This window comes from Serinus canaria, chromosome 3 (assembly GCF_022539315.1).
Source record: "Serinus canaria isolate serCan28SL12 chromosome 3, serCan2020, whole genome shotgun sequence".
NCBI classification, from domain to species: Eukaryota; Metazoa; Chordata; class Aves; order Passeriformes; family Fringillidae; genus Serinus; species Serinus canaria.
The window spans coordinates 71,290,330-71,305,288 of record NC_066316.1 but is presented as its reverse complement, the minus strand read 5'-3'; positions in this window follow the sequence as shown (position 1 = coordinate 71,305,288).

Genomic DNA, 14,959 nt, shown 5'->3' with positions numbered 1-14,959 from the left:
CAATGCAGGGGAGATTAGAAGAATGAAAAAACAGGGGTTGAGATAATGAGAGTTTGACAGGTAAAGAAAAATCTGTGCTCACAAGCAAAGCAAAATGAGGAATTCATTCGTCCCTTCCCATTGACAGCCAGATGTTAAGCCAGCTCTAGAAAAGAAGGAATCCATCACATGTAGCAGTTACTTGGGAAGACAAACACCATCACTTCAAATGCCATTCTTTTCTTTGTTCCCAATGATTTTTTTGTTGAGCATGATGCCACATGGTCCAGGATATTCTTTTGTCCAGTTGGACTCAGCAGTCCCAGCTGTGTCCATTCACAACTTCCTTTATACCCCCAGCCAACTTGTTAGTGAAGCAGCATGACAAACAGAAAATGCCTTGATGTTGAGATAGTGCAGTTCAGCAATAATTAAAACATTATCAACACTATTTAAATCAACAATATAAAACCACATGAGCTACTATGTAGTCAAATGCAGTACAACAGGTCAGCTTTGATGAAAAAGAATGTCAGGTTGCTAGCAGTATTCAGGATATAAAAGACACCTTGTCTTTTCTCTACTTGTTTATGATAAATATTTTTTTTATTTTAAGAGCGGAATAGTACTTTTTTTAGGTAATTGTATAATACTTGGCAGAATAGATTTAGAATCTGAGCAGATGTGTAAAATTAGTGTACATTTTACAGAACACTGTTTTGAAGATTTTTTTTTTAAGGTAGCTACTGCAAACATTATGAGAAAACTCTTGTATGAACTGGAACATTTCTCAAAGAGAGACACAAACATGTAACAGATTACCATTAATATTTTCTGTGCTGATTTTCCACAGCTAATCCTGGCTTTTGTCCTCAGATTTCTGCCTCTGTATTATAGCAGGAATCAAGCACAGAGTTGACTCCCTGTTCAACCCCTCCACTGGAGAGGAATCCTGGACATCCAAAAGAGAGACCAGATCAAGAAGATCAGATTACCTGAGTAAAGACTTTCCACATGACTTAAAACTAGATCAAAACAGACTTCAGTTTTCATGAGAGATGGTTTAACTTAAAAGTTGTAACTGAATGCTGTTTCTGCAGGTGTGAAATAATTTGGACAGAGGTCAAAGGAGAATTCTCCTGGTTGTCTGAACAATTCATACAGTCAATTATTGCTGATGCTGTCATGAAAAACCAAATAAAAGTCACATATGGTTAACAATATGTAAAGTGAAAGGCAGATTGCTGTCCATTTTAGCCTTCAGAGTTTCCTCTTTGTGAACAATAGCCTCTAAATTGCACTGCTTGAGAGGTGTTATGAGTGGCATGAGCCTAAAATTGGAAAGCCATGATTCCTTTCCATTGTTCTTACTTGAAAAGAAAAGAAAAGAAAAAAAGAAAAGAAAAGAAAAGAAAAGAAAGAAAAGAAAAGAAAAGAAAAGAAAAGAAAAGAAAAGAAAAGAAAGAAAAGAAAAGAAAAGAAAAGAAAGAAAAGAAAGAAAAGAAAGCTATAAAGACTACAAATTACTTTCTGTTCAGCACAACTACTAAGCATGAACCTCAAACTGGACATGTGTGTCCCATGGGATATAATTAAAATACAATTACTAAACAGACACATTATTAGATGTCAATGTTAATTGACTGTACAAAGAATTTCTAATGATCTTCTGTGTGTACTGCAGTAAAAGGTCTAAGTGGACAATAATTTAAATTCTGTGATGGCTGAATATGGTGAGTAAAAAAACCCCTACAGCTCTGCATCTAAAAAAGTGAAAGCAAAAGTGCTGTCAATCTAAAAGCCTTTTGATTGTCAGATGGGATGGGCTAAACAGTATCCTGGTTTTGACTGGGATAGAATGAATCACTTTTGGTATCTGGTACAGTGCAGGGTTTAGATATAATGAGAATAATGTTGAAAACACACTGATGTTTTAGTTGATACTGGGAAGTGCTTACCCTAAGTCAAGAAGTCTCCAGTTTCTCATGTTGTGCCAGTGAGGAGGTACACAAGATGCTGGGAGAGAACATGTCTGGGACAGCTGACCCCAGCTTACCAAAGGGACATTCTATACCATGCAGCACATTATTCAGCATAGAAAGCTGGGGGAAGGCAGAAAGGGGGAGCATTCATAGGGATGTCATTTTTATTCCCAAGTGACCCTCACACCCTTACATGTGATGGAGCCCTGTTTTCCTGGGAACATCTTGCCCATGAGATGTACGGCATGAATTCCTTATTTCACTTTTTTTACATGCACAGCCTTTGCTTTACCTGTTAAACTCTTTTTATCTCAACCCACAATTTTTTTTACTTCTACATTTCCAATTCTCCCTCTGATCCCATTAGTCAGGGAGTGAGTGAGTAGTTGCATGGTACTTGGCTGGCTGGGATTAAACCCAAATGAATAGGCCTAAACACCAATCTGATGAACATAACCATATAAGTAAATAAATCTCACTTATATATATGTTGTACAGACTACCAAGATTAAACTTCTGGTATCCATGTTAAGCAATGAAGTGAAAGAGAACAGCTCCAGAATATTTGGCCATCTCTTGGAAGTATTGAATCCTTTGGATCACTGTAAATCATCTGAATTCAGAACTCTGTGTCCTGCAAAAATCCAAAAGGAGTTGGGGTCTAGAGGAATATTAGGCATTGTGCTGTCTACCAAAATTAGTAAAATAGTTTCAAATATGATTTGGTCCATGCTATCATATATCTCATGTATCTGTATGTTGTGACACTCAGAAGATTTTAGAAAGCTATTTTTATCTCAGTTTCTTTAAAACAAACATTTGAACTATGATTTTCAAAGACTACTTTCTACAATAATTTGCTTTAGTATATTTTCTTGGTTTTGGACTTGATTTTAATTTCTGCTATTTGTGAGAATGCCTGCCAAGGGAATCTTCACAGATGAATGGGTAAAGACATAAGATTGATGCAATTGTCAATATCTTGGCTAGAATATAAAAGCTGAGAAAAAGTGTTTACTAAAATCAGAGAAATTATTCACTTTGTCTAAAGAATCTCAGGATAAGCACCCATAATCACTTCTAATTGAGGCAGTCTATAACAGTATGGATGGGTTAAAAATTTTGATTGTCAACTTTCTGCCTCAATCTAAATAATTTCTTTTTTTTTCAGCAAGAATTTCTGCATTTTTGTGGAAGATAATACAGATGTTGATATTAAAAAGAAATACAGTTAAATATCAGCAATCACTTATTCACATGAGGCTTTACAGAGTGGAAGGCTTCCACTGGACTCAGAGTGGAAGCTTCTTGTCAGAAGCCTTTTGTCTTTGAAAAATCTCATGCACAGGAAATTGTGTAGAGCAGATTGGCTGGAACCTGCAAACGTTTTCTTCTTCACTTGAGTTCCCAAATTAATATACAACAGACCTCTGTAAATTGCTCATGAAAACGTGTGCCTTAGAGAACACTTTCACATCTTACAGTTTTTGCAGGTTTCTGCTAAAATAAGGGATGGAAAGATTAATATGGATATCGGATGGAATATTGTGGACTAGATGGGATATGTGAACTAGATGGAGTATTTGCACTTAGGAAATTTTATTATGCTTACTTTCAAACCCCTGAGATTCATAATAAAGTAAAGAGAAAAGACTGGTCATCAGAGAGAAACAAACTTATCTTAGTGGGGCCAAACTGACAGGAAAACTAACTACTAATATCTAGATTTGCAAGGTATGAATTCTGAAACTCTTTACTTTGCAGGTAGAGCTCAAGATTCTGGAGTCTGATATTTCCTTTGCTGTCATCAAGTGATAAATGATACAGTCAATATACTGTCTACTTATTCTGCTAAACCTAATGGCAGAAATCTCTACTGTAGATCAAAAGACTTGAGGGTAGTCACATTTCCCTTATGCAGTGATGTTATGCAGTAGTAAGTTAGAGTTTGTTCAAAATTTGCATTAATCCCACCAATAAAATATAATTGTTTTTTCTGTAAAACCAAACGCTCACCAAGGATGTGAATAATTGTCCTTTGTGTAGTCACAGCTATGTAATCACAGAATAGCTGAGCCTGGCATGGTCCTCTGGGGATTTGCTGCTCAAAGTGCATCACTTGCAGCAGGTTGCTCATGGTGATGACCAACTCAGTTTTGTGTTCGTGGAAGCTGGAGACTCTACAACCTCTCTGAGCTATGGTATTCAGCTGCAGTAGTAGTTGCATCATGCAGTATTGAATATACTTTATATTCTTGACTTCAGCAGGAGATTTGGAAGTATCTTTTCCCTACTGTAGAACCAGATGCAGGCTGTAAGAGACAGTTAGATGTATTTGCTAATAGTTTACTAGTTTACTGCACTGTTGACGGTGTTTCTCCCTTGTTCTTTTTTTTTTCTCTCTAAGATTTTGATCTAAGCAGAAATTTAATAACTGGGTAGAATACATTTCTTATTGTTATTTAATTTAACACTTCTAAAAGTGTTTATTTCTGCATGGAGTCATACTCGCCTAAATATTAATTAGCCCTATGCTTCACACCTGTAGAAACTTTAGAATAGGTTTATGAATGTGTTCATTTTTGAAATACATTCCTTTGGTATGTCATGACAGGAAATGTAAATGCAGATAATCAAATAGCTAAATTGATTTTAGAGGATGCCATAACTTTCATTTGCAACAATTATTGAATGCCTGCATCTCAAATACATTTTATAATATTTGGGTTTTTTCCTATTTGACACCCAAATCAAAGCCCATACTAGACTATATATGCTGATTATGTGAGTCATGAGATTATTGAAGCTTTTGACAAATGAACAATGGTACATTGCTCTAAGATTATTATCAGATGAAAAATAATTATATTTTCAACTTTTTGCTATTTAATCAAAACATATCAAGTGGAAAGTATTGATCTTTCCTCTATTTATTTTATAATTGTACATAGTTTTCTATTTTGAATATTCTTTTTCATTTGACATTTTCTGACATAGAGACAGTTTCTTTGAAATTGATAATCATTCAAAAAGATAGAGCCATTTGCCTAAATTTTTCATCACCTTGAAACTTCTATGCTGTCCCTATTTTATGAAAAAGATTACAGCATTTTTCCACTAGACTGCAGAGAAAATGTATGTATTGTTTACATACAGATTCTAATGGAGAATATAACCCTGTTATTCTGCAGATCATTTCTTGAATTTCTCATGGTATCTAAGAGTGTATTCTATTTCTACCAAGAAGATTGAGTCAAGAGCTTTGAGTATCATGCAAAAATTGATCCTGAGTGAAAGGCAGAAGAATTCCTATTTGTGATTTGTTTGGAATGTTTTTATACTTTGATTCCTAAGAAATGTAACCTTAAGCATGAAAAAAAGTCCATAACTAGAAAGAAACAAGCCAAACAGTGATTTTTTTTTCCCATTAAACCAATTAAGGGATGTATATTCAATTGTGTTAACAGTCTGGATTTTTTAGCTAGGTTCTTGCGAGGACATAGCACAGTTATAAATAATGAGAGTTAATATTTAATCTATTTTCCTGTGAGAGAAAACAAAATAAAAACCACTGACCAGTAAACACTAACTTCTTTTTATTAATTCTTTCTTTTTTCTCCCCTTGTACTCTTCACTATGGGAATATAAGTAAGAACTGTGGAAATTTTCTCTGTAGAAGGCAATGTATACTTTATTTCTCAAAATAATAAGAATTCTTAGGAGAGTATAATACAAGCAGGCTGTCAAATAACCTTATAAGAATATATTTATTTTTTTTTATAAAAGCTGGGTACAGCTGTCAAAAATATAAAGTGATCAGTCACAGGTAACATCTAGCACCTTCTGTCATGTGTCTCCAAAGTGGTATTAACTCTCTCTAGTGTCTAGGAGGTGCCTGTACAATCTAATATTAAATACCTAGCTTTACAATATTTTGGCACACATTCACCTGGAGTGAGTCCTAGGCATCTGGACAGAATTTGTCTGCTTCTGATGTGTCTCTCTGGGTCCTCATTAGGGTCAGTGGATATACAACCAGTACAGTCAGAGTAGGAGTAGAAATTCTACCTATGGTATTTATACTGTATCTCATTTGTAGAAGGAGAAATAAATCCAACTTCTAGGATTCTGTAGAATGAGCCGTGCTTTAAAATAAAGATTTTAAAAGTCAGGTTAGGATAATCCTACCTAAAGGTTAACTTATACAATGCTGTATATAATGGTTAAAAGGTATTAAACACTTGTATCAAGAAATAACAAAATATTAATTTCTTCTTTATTTTTGTGAGATAAAATCATATTTTTTCATTAAAAGTGAAAGATTATTAATAATGCTGTGAATATCTTAAGTGAGAAAAGCATTTCAAAATCTTTTTTTTTTTTAAGAAAAAAATATTTTAAATATACTCATTGTGTTTCAGTTTCATCAAATCATGACATTAAATCTATGGGAAGATGTGAAGTGGAAAGTCTCTTCCTCTTGATCCTGTTGTAAAAGCTTAACTTTTTTTCTGTTTTTGCTTATAGCCTGCCTTTTTGTTGTCTCGTGGAATTGAAGAGTGCAGTTAAATCAAGGATTGAAAGGTAAAAAAAAATCTTCTGCTAAAGCAGAAGTTTTAATGTTCTTTTCCAACACATCATGAAGAAAACCAACATCCTTCTTTCATGCATGGCTTCACTCAAAATTAGCTTTTATCATCCTTTCATTAGCACAATACCATAACTAGTCTTTTTATAAGAAGTAGATATTACTATTTAGCATATTTTAATTATCTTTCTCCATGTGGAAAATTCTTACACAGTCTCTAAAGCAGGATTTTACTTTTTTTTCCTTCGAACAAATGCCTAAAATATTTCTTTAGTTTTACCTTTATCTAATGAGACATGAATTTTTCTTTTAAGTAAGTAGGATAATTTTGATTTTGTGTACAAAGCTTTTTAGTCTCTATATATATTTACCTGAATTTACAAATCTCTTCATTTAGACTAAAGTTGATCTTAGAGCCTCCTAAAGTAAGCAATAAAAAAACATTCATTTCAGACATCTTCTGGAGAGCATTCTTGTCTTTCTCACAGAATTACAAAGTTTCATTTCATTAAATATTTTCTTAAGGATTGCTTGATATCAATTTTCCAGTAAAAATAAATTTAAAAAAAAAGTTAATCCAATCATAGAATCATTTAGTGTGGAAAAGACCTTTAATATCAGAGAGTGCAACAATTAAGCCAGCACTTTCAAGTCCGCCACTAAACTACGTCCCACAACGCCACATCTACTTTTTTTCTAACTACCTCCAGGGATTGCCCTCCCTGGGAAACCTTTTCCATTGCTTGGAGCCCTTTCCACGATATCCAATCTAAACATTTATCCCAGACAAATCCTCTCTATCCCTCTCTAAACTCTATACCAGCCAAAATCAACACATTGCCCTCAAAACCAAAAATAAATTATCTGGGACTACAGAACCAAAGTCTTCAGGGAATGCAGTTATTACCATATTTTGCTTGATTTTACAGTTATTGCCAAAAAGCTACAGACTACCTACATCCTTAGCTGGGGAGTGCACTTTCTGGAATCCAAAACAACAGTCATCCAGACCTCTGTAATAAGGACTGAGACAATGTGCCTTAGGGTTATAGAAAAAAAAGCTGGAAAATACAAGGAGAAACAATTAAAGAGGTAAAGAGAATTTAAACAGTTTTGAAAGAAAGCTAAAGGCAATGAAAATTGAAATTTTATGGAGGAAAAAAAATCTTCTGGAATTTATGTTTATTCAGGAAAATTCCAATGATATCTGTCCTATAGATTTATAAGGAAGTAGCTGATGTTCCTTATTCTTAGTAGAGAGAAAGTAAGGCAGAAAGACATTCCAAGGTGGCACGAAGTAAATTGAATCTGATTTTGGAATTAGAGTGAGTGGGAGTATGAGAAGAGGGAAAAAACTATATTTTATATGGATTTGGAACTAAGTTTTCAAAATGTAATACATTTAATGAGCAATTTTCCCACCCCCTCTATTGGACTTGCATTTCTCACAGTTGGATTGGTCTTCTCAGCTCTCATCTACATCCCTGTAGTCTGATTTCCTGTAGTATTCTTTAGATATGATTCTCAGGAGAAGAGTTAGGCAAATTATTGTAATGTTGATGGATTTAGAAGAGTAAATCCAAAGTAAAATCTGGCTATTTTTACCACACTTTTAAATTCTCCATAGTAAATAACTATAGAACATCTCTCTTCAAGGCACAGTTTCATGAAAGGGTCTGTTATGTAAAAACTGGCATGATTTCAAATTCAAAACTATGACAGAAATTTTTTTCTGACAAATGCACTTCCAAGCTGCTTTTCTGATTTGTGTCCTAAAGCAGCACATTCTGAAAACAGCCACCCTCCATCAAGTAAGAGTCCCTGTCTACCCAAAGTTAGTGGTACTGATGCTGAGCCTACATTCTCCATGGGTTTTGTACCTCACTGTTCATAATTTTTACTGCACTGTGTCCTACACAATCTAGGGCTCACAAAGCCATCTGATCTATTGACAGTAATATGACTAGAAGCTGGTTTTCACTGCGGCTGCTTCAAAAGCAATAGATATTAAAATTTTCCTGGAGAGTCAGCAGTCCATGCTTTAGGAAAACACACTATGTGGAACATTCAGAGGCAATTTTCCTTTAAAACGATTTTTTGTTTTCATGATCATACTTTCAGAATTCATGAACTTTTTTACTTTGATTTGAAACCTGATTTACTTCATGATATTTCAAACTGAGAGTTTAAGTGCATAGCAGAGGATGAAGACTTGATTTTCGTTCAGATATGAAAGTAGCAATGACCACACTAGAAACTACTTTATGGAGAAAGAAATACTGCAATTTATTTTGCAGCCTTTGTCAAAAAATTGAGACACAAAGGAATAATTTCTAGACATCAAGGTTATGTTACACATGTTTCTCTCTCAATTTGAAGTAGAGTGATCATTAGATATTTCAGTGGGGAAAAAAAAGAATTGAGTACCATTTTCATGATGTATGATTTCACAATGTATGGCTCAGGGGGACAGTGCTCCAACAAAGTGCTCAACAAGACTCACTGTAAGAGTTCATAGCTTATCCTTAAGTGCAAGACAAGACACATCCTATTCTGTGGATTTTTTTAAGTCTAAGACAATATGTGAAATATGCTGTCAAAACAAACACATATTTAAAAGGAAGAGAGAAAAAATAATTGTTAGAACGCCTTTCTATTGAGAAGATGGAGACAAGCTAAGAAGATAAAATTTAGCTTTACATGGAATAAGCTGCATAACCAACTTAACTTTCAAGAAACCACAGTCTCTTTAAGACATTTGTTCTTTCAATAGCTGAGATGAAGAAAAGCTACTATTTGTATACTGCATATATGTTCTATATAAGGTATCATTGCTCATATGACCATCATTTTTAAGGTTTTTTGTTCATATGAATTTTACTTTAATACATATTTCATTTTTTCCCTTGATAGTATTATATGATAAATAAGATAGAGAAATAAATAGATATATAGGTATATAATAATAGATGGACAATAGATGTATAGATATAAAAGTAAGATCTAATAGGAGTAAAATAATAGCACTGTATATATATATATAAAATGTATGTAATAAAATTCTAATAATACAAATGTTAATTGCACAAAACTTTTTAGCTACATTTAAGTTATTTATTTGAATTTGCATCCATTCTCAACATGTTCACCTTCATTAAAACTATCCATGGCAAAGAATAGTAGGATTCAAATTATTGGAATTATCAGAAAAGCAACAAGAAATAATATCCAACATATTTGTGCATGACTTTGTATTTACTTTAGGAGAAAAAAAAATTAAATGCTCTCAGTTTTTTTTTCATCAGTTTGGAGAAGTAACAATAGAGAAAGGGAATGTTCAGGAACTGCTTTTTGAAGTAACAAATGTATATAGCATTTTCATCCTTTCAGAGAAAAATTAAAGTACTTTGACATGTACTTAACAGCAACTGAAGATTTTGAATTTGCTATGAACTGAAAAAAAGGCTTCAATAGTCATATATCACATGTGAGTTCAACTTCTTCCAATTCCAGGGACTTTCTTAAGTCCCTGCCCCAAAGATTTGATGCGTTGAAAAATTCAAAAGAAAGGTGCAGTAATCTAGTACTGCAGAAATATACAGACAAAATTTGACTCAGAAGCAGCCCGTGATAACTTTCTAGGATAAATCTTTTTAGCTCTACCAAATGCCAGAGAGACATTGGAAAAACAACCTCTTTTTTCTAATGAGTTTCACTCTGAACTTTTAAAAACTGTGAAATAATTTTTATTTGCCTAACACTTATGTGCTTCTTCTTTGGGAAAACTTAAAATAAAACAGCCCACCATGAAACTTTTTTAAAATATGGAATAGAAATCTAGTACAAATATTTAATCCATAATAATAGTCTGTTTTCATTATTTTGCTTAAAACGTAAAGTTTTACACTTCAGTATTGTAAAATCTCACATGAATAGTTTTAAATTACTCTAATTACTTGAACAATGGCTAGATTTAAGCAAGCTTTCTTGAAAGATTTGAAGATGAATTGGGATCTACAGTTGCTTTTTCTTTTGTGATGTAAATATTATGATACATTTCTTTTTTATCAAATGGACTTTTTACATTCCTGACTTTGAACCTCAAGTAAGAAATCATGAGTCTAACTAGAATTCAAAAAGAAGTAAACTGCAATACAATACTAGTGAGCTTCCTACAGCAGAAAATTAATTTCTGTTTTTCTCTTTTCACCAATTATTTTTATGTCAGTTTAATTGATCCTTCTCTTCAAAACAATCAAAACACCTACCTGAAGCTAATATGGGTTGCTAAAGCTATTATGATTAGCTAGTATGAAGAAAATTGATCCAAGCTGAAATTTCCTACAGCTGAAGATAAAGAGCTTCATTACTCCAGTTTTACCTTTTCTTTTCCTCTATCAAGTTCCAAATTAACACTGTCTTCATTGATAAGTGAAGAATATCTTGAAACATTTTCCAGAGAAAAAGGATTATATGTGTTTTCTCCTCAGGAAGTATACACACTCTTGTTATAGAAGAATACAGTTGAAAATAAATCACTGAAAACAAAGTACTCTAATTTTCTCTGCATAAGTCAAGCTAGAGAATTTGTCAAGCATAACAGTTATCAGGCTGAACTTTCACATAATGCTACATGATTATTGTGTTTTTTTTCTTGTGTGCAGTAGCAAAATAGTCACATTCTTATAATAAAGTCTGAAGTTTAGTGAGATTAATGTGTCTTAAATGATTGCCTACAAATTAAAAAAATGAAAATTAAAAATGAAGGTGCAGAAATTTCCACTTCTGCTCCTAAAACTCAGGTAAATACTTATTTATAAAAAGAATGTTTCTCTATGAAATATCTGCTATGATTCATATATTGAGTTTTACTGAGGTTATATACTAACCTTAATATATTATCATAAGAAGAGCTGTGAAACAATTTACATATTGATAATAGATGTCAGTGTGACAGTCAGATAAAGCTCTCATTCCTGAATTAAGTATTTGGTATTCACAGGTGAAGCCAGTCTTCATTTTGGAAAAAAAAAACAACTTTAACAATCCTTAACTATATGTTTTTATCCTAATTTTGAAACAATTTAATACAACAGTGATGCAAAAAGGACAAAATAATGACTGATGTCTATTATAATACAAATTATCTTGAAAGACCAGACTATTAGAGTTTTAGACAACCTACTTTTAACTTGATTCATTGAATAATGACAAAATATTTGGCAGGAGATTAAAGGAAAGTTATTTGTCAGGAACCCAGTTTAACCTCTTGCTACTTGGTTTTCCTGATCTCCAAAACATTTATACAAGGTGTCAAAGCAACAGCATATGAAACAGAATGGTTTTATGATTTGGTTTGTTTTTTTTTGCTTAGCTAACATCACAACCATTTTCTTGCCACTTCTTTTTTTTGTTAGTTTTTTTTTTTTCTAAAAATATTCCAGATGCTCTTTACTTCAGTCTGTATTAATGTTTACTGAGGTAATCAGGTGCAATATGAAACATAAGATTTCACATGCATGAGATAGACATGAAGAATTAAATGTGATTTTGTAAACAGAAAATTTTTATAACTGTAAATACTTCCCAAACCAACATGATAAACCCATGAAAGATTAAAAAAATCTGTGGAAAAGAAATATTTTTGCTTGAAGAGCATTTGAAGGCCTTTCACAGAGATCATGGCAGACACAATAGCCCTGTATCACTGCTGTCACCAGCTCCTCTGAATTCCTCATGTGAATAAAGAGAAGCAGAGAAACTAACAGAGTTCTCTTGGAACTGCTTTGGCACAAAAGTTTTGTGTGTTGGCAGTCTGTTTTAGCAGGAATGGTTTTAAGACTCGTTTTTTTCTAACAGGAATCTCTGGTTTTTATATTTTTTTTTTCATAGAAGAGTTCTATCAACAAATCTGTATCCATATGAGGAACATAACACGAGTATTTTTTATTACCAGAACCCACATCTTATTTTAATTCTTTTCTTACTTTTATAAACAACAACAACAAAAAAAAAGCAGAGTAGGTAAACAATATCAGCACATCTTCATTCCACCAATGAAAAACTTGACTAAATGAAAGCTTTGATTTTGCCAGCCTCATAGATATTGGAAATCTGCATACTACTAGGTAATTTCCTGGCCATAAAATGGCATATCTTTAATGCTCAGAAGACCTACAGTCATTCTAACATAACCTTAATGGGGAATCCTCTGTTTGGAAAAAAACACTCAGTTCTGTACTTCCTAATGCCCAAAGTAAAGGAAGATAAAACACACCATCAAACAGCACACAGTTCCACAGATACACATTACATTTTGCAGAAAGGGTTTTCAATGTCATTCATAGAAATAAAATGCATCAAGACATGACCAGGACAGTGTTATCCTACGTAATTTATGTGCAATCAAATACAACATTGACAAGGCAACATGCTTATATTTTTATCTGAAATCTTGAAAGTTTTCAGTCTTGCTAATCCTGGGCTATCCCAGCTATTTAGCTAACAAACAATATTTTAATGAAGGTATTTTAAGGTATTTTTCTGCTAAAGTCTAATTTGAATTAAAAAGAAAACAAAATGAGTTTTACAGACATTTCCTTTGAGGCCACTAGAAGTTAGATGCATCTAAATCAACACCTTCAACATCTCCAAAATAAAAAATATGGGTTCAGTATTCAGCACTGAATATGATTTTGTGAGTTCTGAAGGCCAGGATGTCATTGTCTGTATAAGATAACTAGTAAACACAACTCAGTAGAACCAGATTTGAAACATTGTGCTTGAAAAAAAATCACAATCCTATAAAGCTAGGAAGTACGACATATGAAAGTTACAGAACGGATATAATTTTTTCAGACTTGAAAACCAAAAGCAGTCACAAGTTTTCACAGATTCTTCTATGCTAAAAATCTTCAGTATCAAGTGTGAAAAATATATATTTTCTGTAAATAGGATTTTTTTGTGAAAAAATAAAAACAAAACAAAAAAAAACCACTAACCCCTATGCTGCTTCTGGTCACCTTGAAGCCCACCTCATTAGATATCTAAAAGTTGCAGGCACTATTGTACAGAACACAGAGCAATATAATAATGCATATCATTAATACAATGCATTAAACTGCAAGAGCTGGCTTCATAATATTAGAATGATTTGGTTAACATGCATATATCACCTTGAGAGCACAAGAGCAAAAAGTTCCATTGAGGAATGTGTGTATATGATTCTCTATATAGAAGTCATGACTGTTGGAATTTCCAATGTTTCCACTACAGCTTTTCTCTTCCCACAGTTTGGTGCCTCGTCCTTTATTGACTTCCTAATTTCTGCAGCAATAAGCAGGCAAAGATGAGAGTGAAGGTAAAAAGTAACCTAATTTACTATATAACTTTGAACAATTGTGGGAGAAGCATGTCTTCTGAGTGCACAAAGAGGTATAGCTCTGTGGCTTCATTGCACTTACTCCTAGTCCAGACCTCAAGCTAAAACAAATATTACAAGAGAAAGTTCTATATTGTTCTTGAAACCCTAGAGAAAAAGATGTCAGTCTGAGAGAGAAGTGAATGTATGAGCTGGTACAAGGTAGAGTTAGTGGAGATGAATACATAACTTTAGGAAAACAAAACAAAAATGTTGAATATATGTAAAACGAGGTTTTTTTTTTTTTTTAACTGCTCAAAACAGTTTAGAAATAGCAGATACTGCACATGCCAGGGAATACCAGAATGAGCATCCATGCTGTTGCCCCACCAGATATTTCATCTCTACAAATTCTAATAATTATTTTCATTAAATGTGCTCTATAATTGCTTGCCAGGCTTGCTGCAGCTGTCAGCAAGGGAGCAATAAGATAGAAGACAACTACTAGGCTGAAGACACAAAGCATAATTCTGTCTGTAAAGATACCATATTAGAAATGAAATAATAGACTTTAAAAAACAAAAAGTTTTGAATCCAGAATATTACTTTTGTTGTAAGTAAGTTAAGCAGGGGATTGAAAATTAGTATTGACACTGACAAATTCACAGATCAGCTGATTTGGGGATATTGTATACCAGCTGAATAAGAAAAGACAACATATGATATAGACTATTCTATCTGAAGAGTTGCAGAAAAGGTAGACAAGCTCTAAACCATCTGTGCATGTTTGAAAAATATCATGTGAATTTGCAACTAATACCCAGAACAGTGATTTAGGTGATAAAATACGCCTGGTTTTAGAAAAAAAATTGTAGAAAATAATAACAAGAATGCCTATTATTGCACAGGGATTGCTAAAGCAAAAATGACAGATTGATTTGGATTGAAACACCCTTCAAAGGGCAATATCTTTTCAAATTTGGTCTCCATGGGCAGGGGCACCTTCCACTTGACAAAGTGGCTCAGAGCCCTGTCCAACCTGACTTTGAA